Here is a 10,359-nt window from a genome sequence, read left to right as displayed (position 1 = left end):
AGAGAAGTCCATTCACTTCTGAGAAATTCAATTTCAAATTGGAAGTCCACAGGCCTGTATTTAGTATGCGCCGAATTCATCACCGCCAGTGACGCGTTGCATAGTTTTCAATATTCTACTGCCCATATATACTAAGACCTATGGCGGAACGCGATCCTATTCAATCTGTGGTCATGTTCTCCCAGATGAGTTCAGAAGCAGACATGTGATCTGCTACGCTGGACCTGAGGCAATTTACCAAAGTGGCAGTGCTGCAACCGCATGCGATCGCCGTGATGTGTGACGGAAACGGCATGGCTGCACCCTGGATATGCCTCATTCATCAGCACCTTTATTGCCATACCCATGGAGAGAGGCCACCAGTGAAGGCTGGGTTTCCGACTTGATTTTGTCTGCAATGATCCTGATTGAACAAGCCCTTAGAGAAGAAATGAAGACTCTAGCTGAACACTGAAACCAGATAGCATCGCGTTTCTGCTCGGCACCGCACTAAGTAACACCATTGTGATACAACCAGGAAAAGCTGGGAACTTGTGGGAAGTGACAAAGAAGTCAAGGAAGAAGTAAAGAAGACTGAAGAAGAGCATCACTAATCATCAAGGAGACCAAAATGAGGTCACCTACGAGCCAGATGGCTTCTGATGTGAAGATTTGTAGGCAGGTAGGCTGGAATTGGATAGACCTTTTTTGTGTGTTTTTGGTAACTTTTTAGCCTATCCCGCATTTTTCTACCACGATTGCGGCAAAGTGGTGGGTGCTATACCCCTAAACCTATACATTTCTGAGCTCTGTGATGCATCAGCTAGTTCGTGAATGTCTTCGTTTAGCCATTTATCATTGCTTGTTCTCACATTGGTTGTGGACCCGATCATGACTTTTTTTGCGGATGCGCGCGTCAAAACGCTTTGTTGTGACATGGTGATCTAAAGGACTTTGCAACTGTTTCTTGATATTCAATACCTAGAAATATATGTTAGGAACGCTGTAGCAATTGGTTATTTTCTACTTGATGGATGCATATTTCAATTTTGCGGTTAAGAGGTGCGGGTGCGGCCAATTATCGCGATTCGGCAATAACAATGGACATGAGCAGAGTCTGTCCTCTATTTGTGCTGCTCCTTGTCCTTTGGTACATAATGAATGTCTCCAGAAAATTTGACCTAATTCCAAAGAGAATTGGCTGAGATGTTTGTATTTTACGGTGGACTATCCGCGAAGGTAGATCGCCACCTTAATTAATTTTTGCCGACTACCCGCCAAAAAAATCTTTTCGTTTCACGTGTCACTGACACGTCCGCGGACCGCGAGCGCGTACGACTCGTACTCGACTCGCGCTACCTTTCACGTCAAGCAATCTGTTCACGCCACGGCCCGGGTGTTTCGCAGCGGCCACTCGTCAAGATGGCGGCAAATCCGAGAGTACAAAAATTTCGACTCTGCCTATGTGCGGCGGATGCGAATCTCGCACGTGCATGCAAAATCTAGCCTTCTGCAGATCTGGGTAGAGCAAGTGTACGTGTGTGGGAACGACGACCTTTTCCGAGAGAGAATGTGGCTCTTTTCATCCCAACATTTTACTCGCCACGCTCTCCCTCCCAGCTTGTTGATACGAGTATCTGCTACCGAGTAGAAGTCTCCATCTTCACAGTAGGCCAGGCATAATCGCAACGTTGAAATACTTTGCTCACTTGGTTTTTTTGGTCCTTTGAGATGATGCGGCTGTTGTGTACAACTCGAAGTGACAAACTTGAGACCCCCGCGCCACAAAAAAGTAAGGCGCGCCACAAAGTTTCGTTTGGCTGTTCGATGAAAGGATGTATGGAAGCAGGGATAAAAACTATCGTAGCTGCCGGCAAAACTCCTAGTAATGTAATAAACGGGGGTGTGACTTTGGTAATTCTAAGAAGAATGTACGCACCGCCATTCCACAACGAGACGAAACTACGATCTCAAAAACACTCCGATTTTCAAACAAACGACGCAGGAAAGAAGACATGGCCGCAGTGTTTCCGTGTGGTCTTCAAAACACCTAATTTTACTTCGATAGCGGCTGGTTCAGGGCAAATTCAGGCCCTATTCGACAGCGTCGTACCACTCAGATTCGCCCAAAACACGAGGAAATGTACGGTAGATCCAAATGCGTACGCATTTTGCGTACGGGGACGACTGGCCAGAGTTCATGCACTGCAAACACCCGTGACGCCACATGGCTGGGTAGCGCGTACATGCATGGAAGCATGATTATTATTATTAGGCCAAACTAAAGAAGGTGTGTGGTTCGACTAACATGGACATTTTTTTTACGGGCGGGCGGGCGGATTTTTTTTTTTAATATATTTTTTAGTACATGTAAATACACTGTATACGCGTATCGAGTAGACTCTACTACCAGCACAAGGCAGCAGTCGTACCACTCACTGCGCTGCACTGCAGTACAACTACAAGTCAAGTCCAAAAGGAGCCGCCTGCGTCCGCAGACTCACGCCGCACAGCACGTAGACGTGGACGTGTTCAGTCCACGTACGTCAGTCACACGACAGCCCGCCGAAAAAAAGTTACGGTCGGGCTGAAATTGTACGGTCGGTCGGGTGAGTCGAACCACACACCTTCTTTAGTTTGGCCTTATTATTATTATTAAATTTTTGATAGGGCAATCCCCACAGGCCTAAGGCCTTTTGACAGGGTACCCTAAAAAATGAAGAACAGAATTACGGAAGGTATGCAAGGAAGAACTTGAGCGGACCTCCGCTGGGAGGGCATTCCAGCGGTCAGAGCCAAGGAAAGTGACAGAAAATAAACCATAGCGACGTTTGGCTGTCGGAAGAGCAAGGGAAGAGGACACTTGAGAGCGGGTGCGAGAACTAGTGCAGGTAGAATTAGAGCGGAGACAGAAACAGTTAGCAACAAAGACACTAGCCAGATCATGAAGCGCACGGTACGTTAGAACGTACAGCTTGAATTGGTACCTGACAGACAAGGGAATGATATGGTAGCGGGCAAGAACAAGGGAGACATCAGATAGGCGGGGCATGCAAAATACAATACGCAGCGCTCTATTACTAAGTCGGACAACACGGTCATGGAGGGAGGCAGAAAGGCAGTGAGCAAAGGAATTAGACCCATACTCAAGTATGGACTGAATGGAACAGATGTAGAAAGCCCTCTTAGCATCGATCGTTAAATGGTCTCGGACCTTTCTAAACATTCCTAACTTACAGCCTATTTTACGTTCTAATTGTGCAATGTGAACTCCAAAGGAGAGATGTTCGTCAAGAACTATACCGAGGTATTTCACGTGTGCACTAGGGGTGATGGTGACATCTTCAATCTGAACGTTGACATCGGGGTCAAGAGGTTTCGACTTTGGCCTGAACACAACAAGCTGGGTTTTCGAGGAGTTCAACATAAGACCTCTCGTTGCCAAGAATTCCTTTACTTTGATGATGTCCTCTGTGAGGTCTTTGCATAAGTTCTGGACATTCTTCCCCGCCCTGTATAAAGACACATCATCTGCGTATTGACGGGCTTTGCAGTGTTTGGGCACAGCGGGGAGTTTCCTCACGGACAAGTTAAATAGAAACGGCCCTAAAACAGAGCCTTGTGGAACGCCTCTGTTGCTTGTGTATGGTTGCCCTTGTTGAGTCTTAGTGACCACGCACTGTTGTCTGTTTGTAAGGTAGCTGTGAAACCATTGCAGAGCGACTCCGCCAATACCAATCTCAAGTAGTTCTTGAAGTAACATGTTGTGGTTGACAGTGTCAAAGGCCTTTGACATATCAAGGAAGGCAGCCACTACGTAGTCACCCTTGTCCAAGGCAAGCATCCAATCGTTGGTAACACAAGTCAGCAAGTCTTCGCAGGAGTGGCCTCTGCGGTAGGCGAATTGCTCTGCAGGGAGATGTTGCAGTGCGGGTGGTGCATTCTGGATGTAGCGTATGAGTTGATCATGCACTATGTGCTCAAGTAACTTTGACATATGGGGGAGCAGTGATATTGGTCTGTAGTTGGAGGAGACCGACCTATCACCGCGCTTGTGGATGGGGCGAACATGGGCTGACTTGTACGGAGCTGGGAATTCACCAGACGTCAGAGATTCAGATAACAACTTGGATAGTGAGGGAGCGATCTCATCGTTGATTAACTTGTAAGCAGCAACTGGAACATTGTCTGGTCCGGTGGCTTTACGGCTTTTCATGCGTTGGATGTAGTATTGCACTTCCGGAACACTGACTGATGAAAACTGAGCTAATGAGTATTCAGGTAGAGGGCCGTGGGGCATGCAAGGTGCACTATCAGAAATCGAGGGATCGTTCACGACTTTCGCAAATGTCTTTGTGATGTCGGAGACATTAGCAGCAGGTTCCTGATTTGCTTTAGCTCTGCCAAGTAGATTGTTTATAATACCCCACTGTTCTCTTGGGTGGCCTCTGTGGCAGACAAGTTGTTCTTGGAAGTATGTCGACCGTTTCTTTCTAGTTAGGTATTTGCATTGCCTGCGAAGTGCTCTAAACTGTTGTACGAGATCTGACTGGTCTGGGTGTCTGAGCATTGCACGGTGCGCCCGTTTGCGCTTAAACAATAGAAGGCGGAGTTCATCATCCATCCATGGGGCTGGAGCGTATGCTTTCTTGATATTCACACGTTTAACAGGGCAATGCTCGTCTAGTGCACCCTGAACTGCAGTCTGCCAATGTACAATGCGTGTGTTTAGAGACTCTGGCGATGAGGCACTAGCGTGGTGGGACAGGTTGAACATTTTCTCAGTGGCTGTTTCTTGGAAATCTATGATATTCAGAGACCGAACTGGTGGCTTACGTATCTGTATTTGTCTACTCGTCTGGTGTGGCTGAGCATCAGAATGGACGGTGAAATGAACATGAACCAGATTATGGTCTGAAATATCACACGCAATTACAGTCGAACTACTGAAGACAATATCAGTCCCGCTGAGTACTGCAGGTGGTGTGGTGAAAGTGGAGTTGGGTACTAATACTAGATCTATCGTTGTTCCGCTTGGATATCTGGTTGGCGAGGTGACAACATTTCGGAGGTCGAAATCACTACAGAGTGTTTGTAGATGAGAGTAGTGTGTATGATTAGGATCTTGTACATTCACATTGAAATCTCCTAGAACAATAGAGCAGGTGGAGGCTGGTGCACGTCTCAGCGAGTCGTCGATCAAGTCAGTGAGGATCGACCAGAAGCTTACAGGTACCGCTGGCGCTCGGTAAACGCCGAATATGGTCAATGGTTGTTGGCATACATTTATCTGCACAGCAAGAACTTCCACGTCTGAGGAGTGGTGTAATCTCCGATTATCATACTCATCTCTAACATACATGCAGACACCGCCTCCTCTCCCAGTCTGCCTGTCCTGTCTGTGCACGGTGTAGTTCGGTATGTTTATACAGTTATCAGGAACAGTGTCGGTCAACCATGTTTCAGTGAGGGTCAATACATCAATATTATGAGCATGTAGAAGTGATTTGATCTCATGCAATTTATTATAAAGACTACATACATTAATATGAGCAATACTTAGCTTTCGAGTTGTAGCTGTTGATGCTGGTGATAAATGAGCAATACTGATCGTGCTGGTAGACGGTGCAGTAGTGGTAGCCGTAGCAGTTGCAGATCTCTTGTGTGGTGTTGGGGATGCCCGGGCTGTTTCCTATTGGCTCTGTGTGGTCAGGAGGCGGGCAATGTCCTGGGATGTCAAGTGTTTACCGTTCAGTGTAATGGCATCACGTGGAAGGTGGCATTTGACGCCTTTGCTTCTCAGAGCACGGAACTTGGGAACCAGCTCTTTTCGTCTTGCCTGTTCCTGGCGGGTTAAATCGTGCTGAATATAGACGTTCTCGCCTTTGTGCTTGGCCTGCGTTTTGTGGCGCATTAGCTGTGCTTTGGTGGTGGGAGCCAGCACAGCTCGCACTAGACGAGCTGAAGTCGTGACAGCACCAGTGCTGTTACTGTGTAACTGACCGATGCGCGTCGCAGACAGGATGTCCCCGGGGGCAACTTGCGGAGCCAAGGTGCTGATTATGGCAGGTAGGTCTTCGGAGGGGCTCTCCAAAAGGCCGCGTAGCACGATGTTGTTCACTCTGCTGCTTTTATCCGTGGCTTCAGCCACGAGGTCAAGCAGTGTCGCCTCCGAGGTGCCCTGTATGGCATTTCCAGCTGGATTTGGGCTGGTGAGGTTGGCGACAGGATGTCTGGCAGTGAAGGTGGCGACTGTCTGCTTTACTTCCGCAATGGCGGACTTGGCGCCATTCTCTGAGATTACAACATCTTCAGTACATTTTTCGATAGCGGCTTTCAAGCGCCGGTTCTCCGCTGACAGGCGGTTGATGTCCTGGCGCTGCTCGTTCACGACGACTTCGAGGCTGTCCAGACGTTGTCCGATGGTCTCGGCAATGCTGTCTGTCACGATTGTCTTCAGCTCCGTTCGAAGTTCATGACGGAAATTTTCAAACAGTCTCTCATCTCTACATGATTGAAGACTTGCAAAATCAATTTTTTTCCAAGTCCAGGCCTAGGCAGTACTGTAATGCCTAATCAATGCCCAGGCAGCTGACTTTATTTTCGGAGAAACACTACTCATTGTAGTAAAAAGTAACAATGAATAGCGATATCATCTAGGAAGGATCGCTACCCTAACGCGAAGGAAAGGCCTTGCGCGGCTGCTCTACGAAGTGTTGAAGAAAGACTCATCAAATTTAGTTGGTGGACGAACAACTCGCTGGCGCCGGAAAACTTGGCCCCCAACGATGGTGTTTGGTGAATCATCAAGCATAATGTCTTGTAGCAGTGTTCACCGAGGAAGGAGAACGCTCTAGACTAGTCGCTGCTGTTGTCCGTTTCATCCACGTTGGGCGTTAGCTGCACCGCGCCTATTGTGTTTTAGTATTCCATGGACGCACATTAGCATTCAGAGCGATTGTGGAGCCACAATTTACTTCACACAGCGTTGTATTGTCCACGAGCGCAAACTTAATTATCAGCAGTACCTGTTACTCTTCATCCTACATGTAGACTTGGAGTATACACGCCTTGTCACGACAGCGACAGCTCTACAGATCATGCAGAGTGTTCAAGTGAGAAACATTAATTTCTATTGTTGGTGGACGAATAAATGGCTGGTTCCGAAAAAACGCGGCCTGCACCGATGGTGTTTGGTGGATCATCAAACAGGGTGACCAGCAGTGTTCACCGAGGAAGGAGAATGCACTCGCCACCACTCCGATTCATCCAAGTGGGCGTTAGCTGCGCCGCGCCTATTGTGTTTTAGTATTCCATGGACGCACACTAGCGTTCTCAGCGATTGTGGAGCCACAACATATCTTCATGCGGCGTTGCACTGTCCAAGAGCAGAAACGTCAGCAGTGACCCATCATCATACATGTAGATTTGGAGTATACACACCATGCGCCAATGGGCCTCGGCACAACAGCGGCAGCTCTACGGAGTGTTCAAGTGAGAAACATTTGTTTCGACTTTTGGTGGACGAACAAATCGTCGGTGCCGAAAAACGTGGCCTGCGCCGATGGTGCTTGAAACATCAAGCATGGTATGTGGTGACTGTCAGTGTTGATCGAGGAAGGAGAACACTAAGGCCGTCGACCGTTCATCCATTTCGTTAGCTGCACCAAGCCTATTGTGTCCTTGTATTCCATGGGCACACAATCATGAAGCATGGCGTCTGAGCTGTGTTCACAGAGCGGGGAGATGCTCTAGCTGACGAGGTACCAGCATCTAGCGCAACAGCAGCTAGTGCAGCATCAACCAGTATCGCCATTGACCGTAAGATAGTCAGTCGTCTTGATCGGTGCAGATTTCCTCTGGGAGTCTTGACGGGGAGCACCAGAGGACTTCCGCCAGGACTACAGTTTCTGCCTACCACAGTCAGTTTTGTGGTGACTGGCCGACCACGTCACTCCAAGCACTCAGCTACGCCGATGAGCAGCCATGCCAGCTATCGTTTCTCTAACTGATGCAACTTCCGACTCCTGCACCATCCCAGATCTGTGGGACCTAGACTGTGTTGACATCTAGGATTCAGGCCATCTTACTAACAACGACCTAGCCATGAGGCAATTCATCATTGTTCTACGATTTTGCCTGCCACCAATCGTCATGACCTGCGATACTGAGAAGGCCATTTTACAAATCAGTGCCAACCCAGCATACAGAGATGCGACACGATTTCTGTGGTTCGCCAACTCCGACAGTCCATCAGTCACCCCATCCAGCCTGTTCACGCTCATAAGCAGTCCATTTCTGCTTGGCGCGTCTATACAGCATCATTTGGCACAGCAAGATGACAAAACAGCTAGCAGTGGCTATTGGTGAGAACATAGGGTCTTCTGGCGTATGGTATAATTATATGAGCAGCATGAGAGTGAAGTAAAAGACTATTAGCTCAAACATTCAGTCTTTTAAGAGTAGGTGTTTCATCACGGAATAGGTTCTGCAGTTCACATACACACTGCAACAATGGACCAGCAGTGTCCAGCATACAATAGAGTCATGTGAATATGTACCGTATGCATACTCACAGCTGCAAGGCCAGCGCCCCGTGGCTGCTTGACTTCTCAATCGATATAAATTTTCACAACAGTAAGTCTCTGTGATCAATCAGAGCTGTGCTTCGAAGTAGTCACAAATGCCCCATGATCAGTCACAAAACAAAACTTTGCAACCAGTCACAGCTTCCACGGTGCCCCAAGACCAGTCACCAGAAATGACCGTGGTAAATCTGCAGGGAGTTCCATAATCTGTTCATTGCACAGTTCACTATGCTATGATTCAAGGGGGGGGGGGGGGTAGCGTTCCTGCGGATGCGGAAAACTTGGCTGGAACCCGAGTGTCACGTGAACCCTGATTTTAAGACTTTTATTATTTGTTTTACGATGAGCCTATTATACGCGATACAGGCTCAGAACACACTTTTCATCTAGTTGGCATATCAGGGATATAGGGCGGAGCAGCCCATATCCCCAATTATGACACGCGAGTAATAGTGAAATACGATTGGCGTATTGTGCTGGACTGACTGCGGTAATGTAAAGCTAAAATAAAGCAGTCAGTTTGCCCTTAGCATGGCCTTGTCATGAGGGTGCCACATCCGTGGAAAGGCAACATGCCGGCTAATCTCCCTGAGAAGTTGAGTGGTTATCCACCAAAAGTCGAAACAAATGTTTCTCACTTTAACACTCCATAGAGCTGCCGCTGTTGTGCCAAGGCCCATCGGCGCATGGTGTGTATACTCCAAATCTACATGTATGATGATGGGTCACTGCTGACGTTTCTGCTCTTGGACAGTGCAACGCCGCATGAAGATATGTTGTGGCTCCACAATCGCTGAGAACGCTAGTGTGCGTCCATGGAATACTAAAACACAATAGGCGCGGCGCAGCTAACGCCCACTTGGATGAATCGGAGTGGTGGCGAGTGCATTCTCCTTCCTCGGTGAACACTGCTGGTCACCCTGTTTGATGATCCACCAAACACCATCGCCTGCAGGCCGCGTTTTTTCGGAACCAGCCATTTATTCGTCCACCAACAATAGAAATTATTAATGTTTCTCACTTGAACACTCTGTAGAGCTGTCGCTGTCGTGACAAGGCCGTGTATACTCCAAGTCTACATGTAGGATGAAGAGTAACAGTTACTGCTGATAATGAAGTTTGCGCTCGTGGACAATACAACGCTGTGTGAAGTAAATTGTGGCTCCACAATCGCTCTGAATGCTAATGTGTGTCCATGGAATACTAAAACACAATAGGCGCGGTGCAGCTAACGCCCAACGTGGATGAAACGGACAACAGCAGCGACTAGAGCGTTCTCCTTCCTCGGTGAACACTGCTACAAGACATTATGCTTGATGATTCACCAAATACCATCGTTGGGGGCCAAGTTTTCCGGCGCCAGCGAGTTGTTCGTCCACCAACTATTAAACTTTGATGAGTCTTTCTTCAACACTTCGTAGAGCAGCCGCGCAAGGCCTTTCCTTCGCGTTAGGGTAGCGATCCTTCCTAGATGATATCACTATTCATTGTTACTTTTTACTACAATGACTCAATGGCATTGTAGTGTTTCTCCGAAAATAAAGTCAGCTGCCTGGGCATTAGGCACTGCATGCACTGATTAGTGCTAGCGCATGGACTTGGAAAAAAATTGATTTTGCAAGTCTTCAATCATGTTTGCATGTACGCGCTATCCAGCCATGTGGCGTGAACAGATAGCCTGACGTGAAAGGTAGCGCGGGCGCGCGCGAGTCGATCGTACGCGCTCGCGGACGTGTCTGACACGTGAAATGAAAAGATTTTTTTGGCGGGTAGTCGGCAAAAATTAAGTGAC

This window comes from Sycon ciliatum, chromosome 1 (genome assembly GCF_964019385.1).
Source record: "Sycon ciliatum chromosome 1, ocSycCili1.1, whole genome shotgun sequence".
In the NCBI taxonomy this organism is placed as follows: Eukaryota; Metazoa; Porifera; class Calcarea; order Leucosolenida; family Sycettidae; genus Sycon; species Sycon ciliatum.
Note: the sequence above shows the minus strand (reverse complement) of the source record.